Source organism: Salmo trutta, chromosome 16 (assembly GCF_901001165.1).
Source record: "Salmo trutta chromosome 16, fSalTru1.1, whole genome shotgun sequence".
NCBI lineage: Eukaryota > Metazoa > Chordata > Actinopteri > Salmoniformes > Salmonidae > Salmo > Salmo trutta.
In genome coordinates, this window is record NC_042972.1 from 55451636 (window position 1) to 55471231 (window position 19596).

Genomic DNA, 19596 nt, shown 5'->3' on the forward strand with positions numbered 1-19596 from the left:
GGTACATTGTACATAAACTAGTCTAGCTGTTAGGTTGCTAACTTATGTTTCGTTTTTTGTCAGCGTGCCACGCCCTGACCCTAGTAAGATGTCATTTTCTAAGGTAGAGTAGGTCAGGGCGTGAAAGGGGGTGTTTTTCTATGTTTTCTATTTCTATGTTTAAGTTCTAGTTTTTACATTTCTATGTTGGGATTGTTTGGGTTGATCTCTAATTGGAGGCAACTTGATCGAACAAAAAATGCATGTATTGTGTAACATGATGTCCTAGGAGTGTCATCTGATGAAGATCGTCAAAGGTTAGTGCATAATTTTAGCTGGTTTTCTGGTTTTTGTGACGCCTGTCCTTGCTAGGAAAATGGCTGTGTGGTTTTTCTTGTTTTGGAACTGGCCTAACATAATCTAACTTTATGCTTTCGCCGTAAAGCCTTTTTGAAATTGGACAATGTGGTTACATTAACAGAAAATCATGTTCAACATTCATTGGTTCTATTTGACAGGGTATGGACTTCAAATCAAAGTTGTTTTTGTCACGTGTGCCGAATACAACAGGTGTAGACCTTACAGTGAAATGCTTACTTACAGGCTCTAACCAATAGTGCAAAAAAGGTATTAAGTGAACAATAGGTAAGTAAAGAAATAAAAACAACAGTAAAAAGACAGTGAAAAATAACAGTAGCGAGGCTATATACAGTAGATAGGCTATAAAAGTAACGAGGCCCACATAGACACCGGTTAGTCAGGCTGATTGAGGTAGTATGTACATGTAGATATGGTTAAAGTGACTATGCATATATTATGAACAGAGAGTAGCAGTAGCGTAAAAGAGGGGTTGGCGGGTGGTGGGTGGCAAGACACAATGCAGACAGCCCGGTTAGCAAATGTGTGGCAGCACTGGTTGGTCGGGCCAAATAGTATGTACATGAATGTATAGTTAAAGTGTCTATGCATATATGATAAACAGAGAGTAGCAGCAATGTAAAAGAGGGGTTGGGGGGGCACCCAATGCAAATAGTCCAGGTAGCCATTTGATTACCTGTTCAGGAGTCTTATGGCTTGGGGGTAAAAACTGTTGAGAAGCCCTTTTGTCCTAGACTTGGCACTCCGGTACCGCTTGCCATGCGGTAGTAGAGAGAACAGTCTATGACTGGGGTGGCTGGGGTCTTTGACAATTTTTAGGGCCTTCCTCTGACACCGCCTGGTGTAGAGGTCCTGGATGGCAGGCAGCTTAGCCCCAGTGATGTACTGGGCCGTACAGACTTATTTCAAAATGCATTAACAGGGTGGAGGAAATCTTATAAGTGTTTATAGTTCTATTGGTTCGGGGTAAGTCAAGTCCCGTACAATGCTTTAACCTTATCATACAAATGATCCATCAAGGGACCACTCTATTCAGAATAGTTTTTACTCCACTTACGTACGTCTACGTGTGGGTGTGCTAGTTGTATATTATACTTCATCAGATCAACATAACTCATTAGAGAAATATTATGTTACCTTAACTCTAGTAACTTTCATATCTCCATACATAATAACGTTATACATCAAACTCCACCTGTAGATCCAACGACGGTGTTGGACAGACCCCTAGATAACGCTACAGATGGAAAAACTCAGCTCACAGAACTGGTTGGGTCATTCATTCACCTCTTTCACATGTAAGCTTGTCTCCTGACAGCTCTCATTCACTTAGTACTTTATAGCTACATTTCAACCCTCTTAACATCCAAATTTCAATAAATAATTTTGTTATCCAAATTCCAATGTGTTTAACAGCCAAATTCCAATCAATCAGTTTATTATCCAAATTCCAATAAGATTAACACATCCTTTCCACACTCACACAACTCTCACCCAGGGACTAAACCCCTGTTCAGTTAGTTAGTCAAGCACACAGTACTCTCATCCACATTCACTTAGTACTATTCCCAAACACACACAGTAATCTCCCTTATTACTCGACATTACCTCCTATGCATACATATGTATCTTCTGCGGATTCCGTATAGTCACAATAGTCACCCGAGTCTCTACAGTATCTATTGTCTCGCGTCTCTATAGTCTCTCAGGTGTCAATAGTCTCAGTAGTCTATGTAGTCCATAGTCTACAGCAGTGGTTCCAAAACGTTTTATAGTCCTGTACCCCTTCAAACATTCAACCTCCAGCTGCGTACCCCCTCTAGCACCTGGGTCAGCGCACTCTCAAATGTAGTTTTTTTTGAGTGGGAGTTTTTGTCACAACCCGGTTCGTGGGAAATGACAAAGTGCTCTTATAGGACCAGGGCACAAATAATAATATAATAATAATCAATAATTTTGCTCTTTATTTAGCTATCTTACATATAAAACATGATTTGATTCATCGAAAATGGTGAATATCTCACCACAGGATAATGAGAACGGTGTGCTTGAAAGGATGCACATAACTCTGCAATGTTGGGTTGTATTGGAGAGAGTCTCAGTCTTAAATCATTTTCCACAGTCTGTGCCTGTATTTAGTTTTCATACTAGTGAGGGCCGAGAATCCACTCTCACATAGGTACGTGGTTGCAAAGGGCATCAGTGTCTTAACAGCGTGATTTGCCAAGGCAAGAAACTCTGAGTGCAGCCCTATCCAGAAATCTGGCAGTGGCTTCTGATTAAATTACATTTTCACAGAACTGCTTGTTGCAATTTCGATGGGGCTCTCTCTTTCAGATATCGGTAAGTGTACTGGAGGCAGGGCATGACAGGGATAACGAATCCAGTTGTTTGTGTCGTCCGTTTTGGGAAAGTACCTGCGTAATTGCGCACCCAGCTCACTCGGGTGCTTCGCTATATCACATTTGACATTGTCCGTAAGCTTGAGTTCATTTGCACACAAAATAATAATACAATGATGGAAAGACCTGTGTGATGTCCTTGTTAATGCAGACAGAGAATAGCTTCAAATTCTTATTCATAGCCTCAATTTTGTCCCACATATTGAATATAGTTGCAGAGAGTCCCTGTAATCCTAGATTCAGATAATTCAGGCTAGAAAAAAATCACCCCGATAGGCTAGTCGTGTGAGAAACTCATCATCATGCAAGCGGTCAGACAAGTGAATATTATGGTCAGTAAAGAAAACTTTAAGTTCATCTCTCAATTTAAAAAAAATGGTCAATACTTTCCCCCTTGATAACCTGTGCACTTCTGTATGTTGTAAAAGCGTTACATGGTCGCTGCCCATATCATTGCATAATGCAGAAAATACACGAGAGTTCAGGGGCCTTGCTTTAACAAAGTTAACCATTTGCACTGTAGTGTCCAAAACATCTTTCAAGCTGTCAAGCATTCTCTTGGCAGCAAGAGCCTCTTGGTGGATGCTGCAGTGTACCCAAGTGGCGTCGGGAGCAACTGCTTGCACGCGCATTAACACTCCACTATGTCTCCCTGTCATGGCTTTGTGCCATCAGTACAGATACAAACACATCTTGACCACTAAAGTCCATTTTATGTCACAAAGCTGTCCAGTACTTAAAAAATATCCTCTCATGTTGTCCTGGTTTCCAGAAGAGGATGTCTTCCTTAATTTACCCCCCATAAAGGTAACGGACATATACCAGGAGCTGAGCCAGGCCAACCTCGTTTGTTGACTCATCCAGCTGTAACACATATAATTCACTGGCTTGTATGTAAAGCAGTAAAACATCTCCGGCCATGTCACTGATGCGTCGTGAAACAGTGTTGTTGATGGAGAAATTGTCTGTATAGTTTTTTTGGCCTTTTCCCCCAGCCATATCCGTGGCAGCAGGAAGAATTAAGTCCTCCACAATAGTATGGGGCTTGCCTGTCCTAGCCACTCAGTAGCTCACCCTATAAAGACGCTTCTAGCCCCTTATTAATGGTATCTGTTGCTTTTATACAGGTCTTACTACTCAAAAGTCATCTTTTTTCTCGCTCAAAAAACTCTTGTGGCTTATTTTTCAAATTGTCATGTTTCCTTTCTAAATGTCTGTGCAAGAGTGAAGGTTTCCTGCAAGAGAGTAATGGTTAGTAATGTGATTGGATGTTAATTATTTGACAAGGCTACCTGTATTTGACATTGTGTTGTTATTTTGCTGAACACTAGATGGTTTAATTTTATTTTTGGCAGTGAAACGAGGCTACTCAGGCGAGAAAAAAACCTCACCCAAATGTATAGCCCCGTTGGAAAATAGAAATGTACTGTTTGAAAATGTGAAGAAATATATATGTATATATATTTTTTTAATGTTAATCACATTTTTATTTTGGGTACCCCCGTCAGCACGCAACCCCAGTTTGGGAATACTTGGTCTACAGTATCTATACTCTCACAATATCTAGTCTCGCATCTCTATAGTCTCTCAGTGTCTGTAGTGTCAGTAGTGTATGTAGTCATAGAAGGCCAGCATCCCGGAGTCGCCTCCACTGTTAACGTTGAGACTGGTGTTTTGCGGGTAGTATTTAATGAAGCTGCCAGTTGAGGACTTCTGAGGCATCTGTTTCTCAAACTAGACACTAATGTACTTGGGGCCTCCCACTCCTCTTTCTATTTTGGTTAGAGCCAGTTTGCTCTGTTCTGTGAAAGGAGTAGTACACCACGTTGTACGAGATCTTCAGTTTCTTGGCAATTTCACACATGGAATAGCCTTCATTTCTCAGAACAAGAATAGACTGACGAGTTTCAGAAGAAAGGTCTTTGTTTCTAGCCTGTAATCGAAACCACAAATGCTGATGCTCCAGATACTCAACTAGTCTAAAGAAGGCTAGTTTTATTGCTGCTTTAATCAGTACAACAGTTTTCAGCTGTGCTAACATAATTGCAAAATGGTTTTCTAATGATCAATTAGACTTTTAAAATGATAAACTTGGATTAGCTAACACAACTTGCCCTTGGAACACGGGAGGGATGGTTGCTGATAATGGGCCTCCGTACATAGGGGTACATAGATATTACATTAAAAATCCAGGTAAAATAGTCATTTACAACATTAACAATGTCCACACTGTATTTCTGATCAAATTGATGTTATTTTAATGGACAAAAAAAATGTGATTTTCTTTAAAAAACAAGAACATTTCTAAGTGACCCCAAACTTTTGAATGGTAGTGTATATATTTTCCTTCTTTATTATTTTACCCTAACTCTACCACCCCTCCCCTAACTGGAGTAAACTAATGGACAGCATAACATATGCTTCCACTTCAAGCTCATACATACATTTCACAGACAGTATATTTTCCAGTTACCTTTTGTTTCTTTTCAATCCCAGCCTTCAGCTACCTTCAAGCCCTCCCATCTATCTCTGATGACCATCCAGTTTTTTCTACTGTGCTGTGTGATGTTTCACAAAAGTTCTGAACCTTTCTATTCTCATAGTTTCTACAGATTGTAAATGAAAGAAGAACCTTTGCTAAGAGTATTATTATATTATTGATCGATTGACTATGACTAATCAAATCACCCAGCAGTGCTATTTTCAGAGTTCACTCCAAGTAAATGTTGCATTTTTTCTGTGTTACAATTTAATTTAAGACTCTCTCTGTGCTTCTAAAAATGTAATCAAAGGCACTACCGGTGCGGAGACAGCAACATCACAAGGGATTCAGGGACATACAGAGTAGAAATGTACAAAGGGGGGTCAAAGCTCTACAGAATACTGGCGAATCAACTGTCACCCTCACATTAGGTCAGAGGTCAGCGAATTACATTAAAGGATTAAGCAATGTCTCCTGTCTCATTTCCTAACAGGGAAGTCTGAGGTTCCGCTGAGTCTTCCTCCAATCACTCAGCACCATCTCACCAACCAATCACCACTCAAAATGGCACCCTACTCCCTACATAGTGCACTACTTTTAAACAGGTCCCAAAGTAGTGCACTCTATACAGAATAGGGTTTCATTTCAAGGGCACACTCTCCCTCTCTCTGTTTGTGGAGGTTCTAGTGATCCTTGAAGCCATGCATGGGGAAGGGCCATGTGAAGGCCTCCACTCGTTTCCTCAGCTCTGCCATGCCGGCCACTGTCTCTGGGTCCTCTGGCAGAAAGTTCTTGAAGTTTGCGAGCTTCCCTGGAGACGTGAGAAGATGTTTACAACTTCTGTGTAACTTGCTATACTTGGCATCTCTTTGGCCTAGCAAATGAACATAACTTGAACTTCTTCCAGATCACTACAGAAGATGGAGAAACAGTGATTAGAAAGAAACTGACTTTAAATAAAAAATATTAATGAGTGACTGAATCGAAAACAACGACTTCTCTTGTTAAAAAAAAGGTTCTATGTGGCATCGATATGAGTGAGAAACATTTATTTTAGTGTCAAAATTGACTATGAAGTGTAAATAGGATAATTGGTCATAAAAGTCAGTCTCGTCCATAACTGAGAATTGGGAGATGGTTAGGAAAACATTTTATGTCATGGAATTAAGGGTACGCCACAGTTTTCCTTGGGTTGGGTTTATTTATATTCTGCCGGCAGCACTCAAATGTAATAATCAATTCAGAGATCGGCTGCACGCGACCCGATTGTAATGCCGTGGTAAATTTGGTTTGACATGGGATATCACTATGGGGCTAGTTAGGGACAAATCAGTAAATTACACAATGTACATGGGGAAATAATAAAACATTTAAATGACTCAACCTCAAAACGAACTATAAATTGTAGAAATTCGTATACAAATACGGAAAGAATTTAATGAGAAATACAAGGTGTGAAAATATTGTCCCATTTACTTTGTGTAATTTATTGATGGTTCCCAACTAGCCCCACAGTAGTTGTGCGCGGGTCAGCTGTTTGTTTACCCGCAATTGCTAATAACCCATCTGCAACCGCCCGACTATATGTCATAAAGTGAAAATCTGAGGCCTGCACCCGGCCGCACCCGACCCCAATTGACCCGCCAATGAAGAGAATTCACTGTAGGCCACATTTAAGATGGCAGAATGATTTTTTGACAGGGGGTACGAGATTCTTTGTCTGATTTTGATATTTCTGCTTATAATTTCAGACATTTTGGTAGGCTATTTGTCTATAATTAAATACATGCAGCTTCTCTTCAGTCATTATATGTTGCCCTAGAACAGGGTTTCCCAAACTCGGTCCCATGGCACCCCCGGGTGCACGTTTTTGTTTTTACCCTAGCACTATACAGCTGATTCAAATAATTAAAGCTTGATGAGTTGATTATTTGAATCAGCTGTGTGTATATATATATATATATATATAGTAGAACAGGGTTACAGGAACAGGGATGTCAGACAGTGATAACAAGAGTTAGTGAGATCAGGTGTTTTATTTATATATATATAGTAGAACAGGGTTACAGGGTATGCTCATGTTAGATTAGATTATAATCGAATGGTAAACTCCTACCCTCTTGAGATTAAATGTGGCGTTCCACAAGGATCGATTGTTGGAACTTTTTTTTATTTTTATGAATAACCTACCAATAATAGTTTTTTGTTGTTGCATACTAAGCTGTTTTTTATTGAATGGTAAAGTGTTAAAGTAAAGATTCACCAATGTTAAATATCGTATTTGTGCTTCTCTCTGCTACTTTCCATCGATTCCCGGGAAAATTTCATGTTTTCATGTGTATCTGAGCAATTCAGCGTTCAAGCAAGCAGAAATACAGCTGGTATGATGCGTTTTGTATGTTGTGCTGGTGTGTGACCCACCTAGCCTAAGGCCTCCAGGTGTCAGAGCACTCTTGTCCCAGGGGCAGGTGTTTTTGTTGGCTGGGATGGACTCTAGCTCCAGGAGCTTTTCTGCACTGGCCCCATCAATGGCCTCAGTCCACCAGCACCAGGTGGTTCTCTGTCCCACTTGAGGAGAACAGAAATGGTAAACAGGGAACCAATTAGGAAGTATAGAATAATAGATAACAAGCTCTACTTCTTTCTCAATTTCGTCAGGTGAAGGTGCATAGTTCTCTTTTTTTTGGGGGTGGCTGAATAAATATACCTTTGTGTAAATTATAATTTTGGTCTGATAAATTTTTTTGTGTGGGGTTGTGGATGTATGGAGCGAGAGAGACTGCATGGCGTACCTGTTTGTGACAGCCACCCCACGATGGCATGGTTGTGGGTAGCCCCCGTACGGAGAAGGGAACACAGAGAAGTTGATCCTGTCCTCCAAGTCATACTGGATCTCCTTCCCCTTGTCCACAGAACGCACACCCTTATGGTAGAAGTTCAGGCCAGCCCTGGAGAAGAGCAAGAGATACGGACAGCTCAATCTGGAGTTTAGGTTAAGACACATTCAGGTCAGCATCAACTTAATTGACAAAGAGACCCTGGCTAAGAAAGTGTGCACACTTGGAGAACTGTGAAGAATCGGAATGGAGCCCATTTCTTTTTGATTCATTGATACTATTCCCATCTGCAAACGCATACCTAGCTCCTCGGAGGGACTTGTGTGTGATGGAGGTGACCATGTCAGCGCACTCGAAGGGAGACGGGGCAGCCTTCCGAGCCACCCGGCCATTGATGTGGGCCATGTCAGCAAGCAGGTAGGCCTTCACCTCTCTACACAACTGGATGGGTAGGAGAAGAGACAAACATGCAGACAGTGGTAAATACTGTAGGTGAACAGATCAGAAGACAATTTATCATTGATCACTAAGGATTGGGTATTTTTATTCCCAGCACCACAAAGAAAGAAAACACACAGTTTATATTGCTGATAATATCATATCGAAAAAAGGATACAATGAACTTGACTTTTGATAAGGGTTCACACTTTTCATTACAAAAGAGTGAGAATATCCTGTATGGGCTTTCTAAACCAGAAAAGCAACAGCATGGTATCTTTAATAGTGCAATGCCTCTCCCTGTTAATTCTTACTGATAGAGCACCAAACAGTCAATAGATAAAATGTAACTGGTTCCTTGGCAAGCTATATAGAGAATTGATTAAATATGCATTATCATGAATATCTCTCCCCCAATCGCACAATATATCAGCTAAAGAATCAAGCCAGTGGTAGATTTACTAGGAGAGTTAAAATACAGGACGTAGTACAACTTTACTGTAGCCCTACGGAAGAATAGAACGGCCTTATCGATAGTGGAGAGACTGCAGGGGGGGAAAGAGTAGAAAATGTGTAAGAGACAGAAAGAGTAAGAGGAGAAAGGGAGCGAAACACCAAACTATATCCCACCTAAAATACAACTAACAGAAACAATAGTAACAGTGTAGTCAACAAGTCGGAAGCCAGTGGTGCACCTCTGTAAAGTCTTGGGTTTCTACATAGTGAATGGCACTAGATTCTCTCAGGAGATTTACATACTGCTCAGCTTTAGGATGTAGTGTGGTGGACTTCGCCATCACAGACATACCTCCTAAATCAATCAATTCCTTTGTCTGACCACTCCCAAAGGGTGCTATACCGTCAAGGGTCTGACAAACAATCAGCAAGCATCCTACCTGTATAAAACTATATTCACTAAAACCAAACATTAAATGGACAAACCAAAATGAAGGAATTCAAATTGAACATGGATAATCCTAAAATAACTGTAAAACTTCAATTAAATGCAGTCTCAAATAGCAACGGCACACATTTCAGCAAATAATCAGCAGTTTCAAATAAATGCTGGGTGTAAATGAATTGTTTACGAAGTTATCATGAATTACCATGAATTGTTTGAGGTTTGTTTGATTCATTACATTAAATAATTCAGTAATGACTCAAATTGTCAATCATCCGTTTTTAATCGCCAGTAAGAATCTGCTTTGACGGATAACAGCTAAGAACTGCTAGCTAACTGGTAACAACAAAAATTGTCAACTTCGGGAGTATAGAACCCTAAAAATTGGCTAAAGTAATAACTGCCAAATGCACAGTCAAAGTGAAGAATAATTGTCAAGGAAAAGTCGTTTTTTTATTGTTGGGGGGCATACTAAGACAAAAGAAAGGTGACAGTATGTAAATAGCAATTTCTTAAAATGCTGGAAGTGAACTCTGGAATTAAACAATTAAAACTATGCAAATGAGCAAAAGCTGTGTGCATTTAAGGGGGACTGCACCCGCTGATTTGACCTTGTTTTTTGGCTTGCTCTTCAAGAAATGCTGGCGGCCATGAAAGAAGCCAAAAGCAAGATGGGTTGAAAGTGTGGTTTGATATGGGTGTTTCTTGGGTGTATCCTTGCCACCAAGACACACCCATCCGTCAGAACCTTGCCGACAACTGTCAATCACAACAAACAAACCTCCTGCAGGTTGAGATTAGTAACTATCGGCAGATGTATGGTGAAATGCCGGAGGAAGCTTTTAATAGGTCATTAGCCTACTGAGTAATATGACAAGAATGCAATTGCTGAATTTATGTAGTTACATTTTCAAAAATCAAATAAAATGTTATGACACATGCATCATAAACAACAAGTGTAGATTAACTGTGAAATGCTTACTTACCCAACAATGGAGAGAAAAATATAAAAATTACAACATGAGGAATAAATACACAATGAGTAACATTAACAAGTAACAAGATATTCTCAAGTAAGTGCTTTGATAACATTCAAATGAAGTAAAAGGTCCATGTAAAATAAACAACCTTTACATAATACCATAGAAGCAGTGCTCTGCTAATATTAACAATGTGCTCCTTTCATCTTTCATTCCCAGCCGATACAGATACTGTGCCTATCGGCATTTTGTCTGGTGTTAACAGGGCTACCTTGGCAAACATGTCAGTGGTCAAACACTCCAGTGTGTTGTCCCCTATACAGCAGGAGTTCCCTGATCCTAGGGCTGGGCAGTATACCGTATTTTACTATATACCAGTATTGCTGCACAGAACGGTTTGGGTTTTTACTTTACCTTCTTTATTTGAATGTTTGGCTTGTTAAATGTGATATGCTGTGTGTAACGCCCATTTTTATACTTTACACTGCTACTTGAGTCCTCCCTCTCTGCTCTCGCTCTCTCTCCATGCCGCTTTCCACACAGACCTAGGGTGCTATAATAGACAGCCTAATTGGTCCATTACATTTTGTTATAAAGAACGGACAAAGCTTTTTGCTAATGCACTTCACAACCAAAATGACTACTACTTGTACAGTATCTGCTTGGCTGGGGAATTAGCCTACTATTGTATCAAGCCAGGGGTTGTTTTATACAACTTTCACATACCACATATTACCCGTCGCTGAAGCCGTCTGTGTCATCAGGACAGTGTCTCGGGTCACTATCAGAGGCCTCATGGTGGCGTGTCCTTTTTATAGGAGTCGGGGGAGACTCCGGTAACAATGGAGGTGGTGTCACAAGGGTACTTGTGTCACATGACACACTTTTATTCTGAGGCCTTGCTTGCCAAATTGTGAAAATAGCCTTTGCTCCTTCGGGTAGGTCCTGGAATCTGTCCATGACCAGGGGATCAGTCTGGCACCCAACTATTCATTTTGTCTAACAGAAAAAAAACAGGTAAACGATTGTCATCATCCCTCCAAGTATAAACATAGCTTGAGAAATAATGTAATCTCATTTGGAAGCTAATTATATGCTTTACAGATGTAGACTGACTAGCTCCATATTGGATTAGTCAGGCCGGTGACGCCGCTACACTATGCAAACAACTAACATGTTTTGATATGGCCCTTGATTGGTTTGAGTTTGTTGCTACTAGTTAGTACATTGTTCTAGTCAGACATGAGTTAGCTAGTACCACCATAGTGGCAACCAATATTTAATTGTGCCATAGACATGGCTTGCACCTTGGAGGCTAATGTGACTGTTGTCTAAATTACATTAACTTAGAGTGGCATGGAAATACGATGGCATTGCTAAAGTAGGCAAATAATTAGTAGGAAACAACTTTGCCACATTATGATGTTATCAAAATTACTTTAGAGATGTTACTGTTACTAGCAAAGTTCGTCAAAAATAGCTAGCAATGCTAATGTTAACTAGCTAAAATATGGTGGTCCCCTCAATCTTTGTTAGCTGGCTAAAGTCACAATCATTTGCCTTCTTTTGAAGTGTTATTGTGTTTCCAAGGCAAATTCAAGTTGTATTGAGGTAGGCTAACGTTAGCCAACTAGCTAGTGATAATGATTATGACAATATACATAACCAGCAGTCTACAGTATGATCTATACTTACCACCACTGGGGATCAACCTATTCCTTCGGCAGGGCATGCAAGCCATAATTTACAGCATCCTGCTTGAAGCCTAGGTTCAAAATATACCCATCTTCAACCTAGCTGGAAGCATGCATTGCTTGGTCAATCCGTATCAGTGTTGCCAACTCCTCAGTAAGGAAAGTAGCTATTGGCTGTCCTAAAAGTTGCTAGAAGTCTCTAAATGACGTGTGATGACATAATGTGCATAATTGGCCATGTGCATGTAATTGTGATGGACGCTGTAGGAGAGGAATAACATCGTGGGAGAGACAAAAAGTGAGTAAAAAACACCTTAAATATGTTTAGAACTACAAATTAACTTTCTTCTGTCGATTCTTGTTTTTTTTATGTCACAATTCCAACCCTCCTCCTTTATCCGGGCTTGGGACCGGCAAAAGTGACCCTAAAGAGACACTCTGGCGGAGTTACTTAGTTTTTTATTTTATTTTTTATTTTTTTGTTTAGTTTTTCTACATTTACAACCCGCCATGAATGTAAGCCAGGGCGGGATCAGCCAGCGGCGGCATCCCGCATGTGTGATTCATTTGCAGTCTGGACGCGGAGGGGTGAACATCTCCTGCTCTGACTGCAGCTGGGAGGGACTGCTGCGTGAGGACTGGGCTGCCTGTGAGTGCTTTGGGACTGGGGTGGGGCCCACGGCAGCACCCGCTGCTCGTTGAGAAGAGTAAGAACGATACGTGCTTTCACGTCAGAGTCTCCAAAAGTCTCCAATAACACCAGAAAAAATCATTAGATTTGTAAATAGTCGATTTTTTGAAAATGTGTCGCTAGAGGTGTCTGAATACTCGCTAAATATAGTGACGAAGTTGCTAAGTTGGCAACACTGATCCGTATATGGCTTTTCAGTCTTAAACGGCCTTGATCCTTTTGAATGCTTTGGTTCAGGGCAATGAAACAACGGAGCCCCATTAAATAAAGGGAAGCAAGGTGGGCGGAGGGGCATAATTTGTTGATAATTGTAAACAAACCCAACCTTCATTTACTCATTGTGACGCACTGAGGTTCCAAACTCCATTTTAGACAAGACTGACTGACAAAAATATTCCTATTTACACTTTGTAGTAAATGTTGACAATAGAATAAATGTTTGACTCAGATCGGTTTTCAAAAGGAATAGTTGCTGCCCCTGAACAAGGCAGTTCCCTGGTAGGCCGTCATTGTAAATAAGAATTTGTTTTTAACTGGCTTGCCTAGTTAAATAAAGGTTAAATAAAAAAAATAAGGGCAGTCACTCTAAGGAAATAGATGCCTATCTCTAATAAGGGCCTGTTGTGTTCAGTGATTTAAGCAAATAAACGCCCAGGCTATTAATTGAAGTTTTACTGTAGTTGCCATGTTAAATCACTCATTTACAACCTAACCTAAATCAGCAACCAAATTCATCAATAATGTGTTTGAAATATTGGCCTCAATTTCAAAACTTATGATACACAATAACATAAATAAACAAAGAAATCTGTGTGGTCTGACCAAGAATATATATCCTCCAGAAAAGTTATACAAACGCTCTCCAACAAAGAACACAGAGAGCCAAACAAGGAATTGCACCTTTACTATTCACATGCACTGAAAGCATACAAACCCTGCTGGAAACTTCTTTCTCAAAACTATGGAGATTAATCATGTTCGTGCTCGTGTGTTATTTTACACACATTCACATTTCTCTCTTTACTCTAGCTATACTTTACTAACCCTCAACCAATTTGATCGACATTATGTAGCCCATATCTCTGCTTCATATTTCAATGAAGCTGAAATGAAAACTTGACAGCGATTTGAACGAACATTCCAAAAATATACAGTACCAGTCAAAAGTTTGAACACACCTACTCATTCCAGGGTTTTTCTTTATTTTTACTACTTTCTACGTTGCAGAATAATAGTGAAGACATCACAACTATGAAATAACATATGAAATCATGCGGAAAATGTCACAAGGTTGGGGTGGTATACAGAAGATAGCCCTATTTGGTAAAAGACCAAGTCCATATTATGGAAAGAACAGCTGAAATAAGCAAAGAGAAACGGCAGTCCATCACTTGAACACATCAGTCAATCTGGAAAATGTCAAGGACTTTTAAAGTTTCTTCAAGTGCAGTCGCAAAAACAATCAAGCGCTATGATGAAACTGGCTGACCACCACAGGAAAGGAAGACCTGCTGCAGAGAATAAGTACATTAGAGTTAACTGCACCTCAGATTGCAGCCCAAATAATTGCTTCACGGAGTTAAACAGACATCTCAAATCAAATCAAATGTATTTATATAGCCCTTCTTACATCAGCTGATATCTCAAAGTGCTGTACAGAAACCCAGCCTAAAACCCAAAACAGCAAGCAATGCAGGTGTAGAAGCACGGTGACTAGGAAAAACTCTGTAGAAAGGCCAAAACCTAGGAAGAAACCTAGAGAGGAACCAGGCTATGAGGGGTGGCCAGTCCTCTTCTGGCTGTGCTGGGTGGAGATTATAACAGAACATGGCCAAGATGTTCAAATGTTCATAAATGACCAGCATGGTCAAATAATAATAATCATCGTAGTTGTCAAGGGTGCAACAAGTCAGCACCTCAAGAGTAAATGTCAGTTGGCTTTTCATAGCCGATCATTGAGAGTATCTCTACCGCTCCTGCTGTCTCTAGAGAGTTGAAAACAGCAGGTCTGGGACAGGTAGCACGTCCGGTGAACAGGTCAGGGTTCCATAGCCGCAGGCAGAACAGTTGAAACTGGAGCAGCAGCATGGCCAGGTGGACAGCAAGGCGTCATCATGCCAGGTAGTCCTGAGGCATGGTCCTAGGGCTCAGGTCCTCAGAGAGAGCGAGAGAGAGCGAGAGAGAGAGAGAGAGAGCGAGAGAGAATACTTAAATTCACACAGGATACCGGATAAGACAGGAGAAATACTCCAGATATAACAGACTGACCCTAGCCCCCCGACACATAAACTATTGCAGCATAAACACTGGAGGCTGAGACAGGAGGGGTCAGGCGACACTGTGGCGCCATCCGATGATACCCCCGGACAGGGCCAAACAGGCAGGATATAACCCCACCCACTTTGCCAAAGCACAGCCCCCACACCACTAGAGGGAAAACTTCAACCACCAACTTACCATCCTGAGACAAGGCCGAGTATAGCCCACAAAGATCTTCGCCACAGCACAACCCAAAGGGGCGCCAACCCAGACAGGAAGACCACGTCAGTGACTCAACCCACTCAAGTGACGCACCCCTCCTAGGGACAGGATGGAAGAGCACCAGTAAGCCAGTGACTCAGCCCCTGTAATAGGGTTAGAGGCAGAGAATCCCAGTGGAGACTGGGGAACCGGCCAGGCAGAGACAGCAAGGGCGGTTCGTTGCTCCAGAGCCTTTCCGTTCACCTTCACACTCCTGGGCCAGACTACACTCAATCATATGACCTAAACCAGGCCAGAACTTGTCCGTGTAGACCAATTTGGGTTTCCAATCTCTCCAAAAGAATGTGGTGATTGATGGTATCAAAAGCAGCACTAAGGTCTAGGAGTACGAGGACAGATGCAGAGCCTCGGTCTGACGCCATTAAAAGGTCATTTACCACCTTCACAAGTGCAGTCTCAGTGCTATGATGGGGTCTAAAACCAGACTGAAACATTTCATAAACATTGTTTGTCTTCAGGAAGGCAGTGAGTTGCTGCACAACAGCTTTTTCTAGCATTTTTGAGACAAATGGAAGATTTGATTTAGGCCGATAGTTTTTTCTGAGTCAAGGTTTGGCATTTTCAAGAGAGGCTTTATTACTGCCACTTTTAGTGAGTTTGGTACACATCCGGTGGATAGAGAGCCGTTTATTATGTTCAACATAGGAGGGCCAAGCACAGGAAGCAGCTCTTTCAGTAGTTTAGTTGGAATAGGGTCCAGTATGCAGCTAGAAGGTTTAGAGGCCATGATCATTTTCATCATTGTGTCAAGAGATATAGTACTAAAACACTTGAGTGTCTCCCTTGATCCTAGGTCCTGGCAAAGTTGTGCAGACTCAGGACAATGGAGCTTTGGAGGAATACGCAGATTTAAAGAGGAGTCCGTAATTTGCTTTCTAATGATCATGATCTTTTCCTCAAAGAAGTTCAGGAATTTATTACTGAAGTGAAAGCCATCCTCTCTTGGGGAATGCTGCTTTTTAGTTAGCATTGCGACAGAATCAAAAAGATATTTCGGATTGTTCTTATTTTCCTCAATTAAGTTGGAAAAATTGGATGATCGAGCAGCAGTGAGGGCTCTTCGATACTGCACGGTACTGTCTTTCCAAGGTAGTCTGAAGACTTCCAGTTTGGTGTGGCGCCATTTCCGTTCCAATTTTCTGGGAGCTTGATTCAGACCTCGTGTATTTTCAGTATACCAGGGAGCTAGTTTCTTATGACAAAAGTTTTTAGTTTTTAGGGGTGCAACTGCATCTAGGATATTAAGCAAACTTAAATTGAGTTCCTCAGTTAGGTGGTTAACTGATTTTTGTCTTCTGACGTCCTTGGGTAGGCAGAGGGAGTCTGGAAGGGCAACAAGGAATCTTTGGGTTGTCTGAGAATTTATAGCACGACTTTATAGCTCAACATCAACTGCACAACTTTATAGCTCAACATCAACTGTTCAGAGGACACTGCGTGAATCAGGCCTTCATGGTCAAATTGCTGCAAAGAAACCACTGCCAAAGGACACCAATAACTAGAAGAGACTTGCTTGGGCCAAGAAACACAAGCAATGGACGTTAGACCGGTGAAACATGTCCTTGGTCTGATGAGTTCAAATTTGTGATTTTTGGTTCTAACCGCTGTGTCTTTGTGAGACGCAGAGTAGATGAACGCAGAGTAGATGTATGGAGGAGGAGGTGTGAAAATGTGTGGGTGATTTGCTGGTGACACTGTCAGTGATTTATTTAGAATTCTAGGCACACTTAACCAGCATGGCTACCACAGCATTCTGCAATGATACACCATCCCATCTGGTTTGTAATATCTAACAATACACACAAATCTAAAGTAAAGGAATGGAATTAAGAATATATAAATACTTGGATGAGCAATGTCAGAGCGGCATAGACTAAGATACCGTAGAATAGGACAGAATACAGTATATACATAAGATGAGTAATACTTTAATAATGTTTTCATATTTTGCAACTAGTGTTCCAATTATAAATTGGCCAGTGATTTCAAGTCTATGTATAGGGCAGCTGTCACGTGTGCTCCCTCTCCGGCCTCTAGGTCACCAGGCTGCTCATTATGGCGCACACCTGTCACCATCGTTAAGCACACCTGCATGTCATCAGACTCACCTGGACTCCATCACCGCCGGGGTTAGCACCTCTACGTTTTTGAATATTACCAAAAGGCAGTTTGGTATCCCGGCTCTTCTTCTGCTAATGGGGTCACTCAGTTTAGTGGACTCGGGGGCCACAGGTAATTTCATTGACGAACAACTGGCACAACAGTTAAGAGTCAAACAAATCCCTGTTAATTCCCCTTTAGGATTAATGCGCTGAACTAGACAACCTCTCAGAACTGGTCTTGTGACTCACATGACCGAAAGTGTCACCTTTCAGATTGGCCTCCTTCACTCTGAGGTCATTCAGTTAATGGTGTTGTCTTCGCCTAAAGAACCCCTCATCCCCAGTCACCCCTGGTTAAGCCTTCATGACCCTGCCATCTTCTGGTGACAAGGGGAACTGCTGTCATGGGCTCCCGCCTGTTTTAACCTGTTGGGGCTAGGGGGCAGTATTGAGAATTTGAAAAAATATGTGCCCATTTTTAACTGCCTCCTACACCAACTCAGAAGCTAGAATATGCATATTCTTGTTCAGGTTTGGATAGAAAACACCCTAAAGTTTCTAAAACTGTTTGAATGGTGTCTGTGAGTATAACAGAACTCCTATGGCAGGCAAAAATCTGAGAAGGTTTCATGCAGGAAGTGGCCTGTCTGACAAGGAGTCGTTCTTCTTGCCTCTGTTTCTTGAAGAGTAAGGATCTTAGCTGTAACGTGACAATTCCTAGGGCTCCAATAGGCTCTCAGAACCCGGGAAAAACCTGAACGATGACGAGGCAGCCTCAGGCTGAAACACATTATCGCCTTTTCCAAGTGTCCCATTAGGTGACAATAGAACTAGGCGCGTGCGCGATTCGCCCCCGTGGAGTATTTTCATTCGGCTGTTTAGCTTATTGCAGATTCCCGGTCGGAATATTATCGCTTTTCTACAAGATAAATTGCATAAAATTTTTTGTCACGTTCTGCGCCATGCGCACGACCGTGATTTACAATTCTGATAGTGTCTAGAACGCAAGAACAAAACGTCGCTGATGGAACATAACGATGGATTATTTGGGACCAAACATACATTTGTTATTGAAGTAGAAGTCCTGGGAGTGCATTCTGACAAAGAACAGGAAAGGTAAGACCATTTTTCTTATAGGAAATATGATTTTGGTGAAGGCTAATCTTGCCGGGTGTCTAAATAGCTAGCCCGTGATGGCTGGGCTATGTACTTAGAATATTGCAAAATGTGCTTCATCTGAAAAGCTATTTTAAAATCGGACATATCGAGTGCATAGAGGAGTAATGTATCTATAATTCTTAAAATAATTGTTATGCTTTTTGTGAACGTTTATCGTGAGTAATTTAGCAAACTGTTAGTAAATTCCCCGGAAGTTTGCGGGGGGTATGCTTTTTCTGAACGTCACATGCTAATGTAAAAAGCTGGTTTTTGATATAAATATGAACTTGATTGAACCGACATGCATGTATTGTATAACATAATGTCCTAGGTGTGTCATCTGATGAAGATCATAAAAGGTTAGTGCTGCATTTAGCTGTGGTTTGGGTTTTTGTGACATTATATGCTAGCTTGAAAAATGGGTGTCTGATTATTTCTGGCTGGGCACTCTCCTGACATAATCTAATGTTTTGCTTTCGTTGTAAAGCCTTTTTGAAATCGGACAGTGTGGTTAGATTAACGAGAGTCTTGTCTTTAAATAGCTGTAAAATAGTCATATGTTTGAGAAATTGAAGTAATAGTATTTCAAACGTTTCAAAAATCGCGCCACTGGATTCAAGTGGCTGTTATGTAGGTGTTATGTAGGACGAATTCGTCCCACCTGCGCCAGAGAGGTTAAGAACTGCTTCAATCTACCCTGTCGAGCCACGTCTATAGAAGGATCTGAGTCTGCCATTCCAACCTACATCCCACCTGTATATGCCCAGTTCCAGAGTATCTTCAGCAAGAAAAAGGCGTCCATTCTGCCCCCTCAAGTCTGGAGGACTGCACGATTGACCTCCTTCCTGGGGCATCGCCCTCTAAGGATCGGATCTACCTCTTGTCCATTCCAGAGAATGAGGCTATGGACACTTATATAGAAGAGGCCCTCGACATGGGATTCATCCGTCCATCCATGTCTTCGGCTGCATCCAGTTTCTTTTTTGTGAAAAAAAACGATGGTAGTTTCCTTC

The 19596-nt window shown here is 41.3% G+C and overlaps 1 pseudogene; it reads right to left on the minus strand.

The window, feature by feature from the left end:
- Positions 1-5924: 5924 nt before the first annotated feature.
- Positions 5925-19596, minus strand: part of LOC115149833 (serine hydroxymethyltransferase, mitochondrial-like) — a 38794-nt pseudogene continuing 25122 nt past the window's right edge.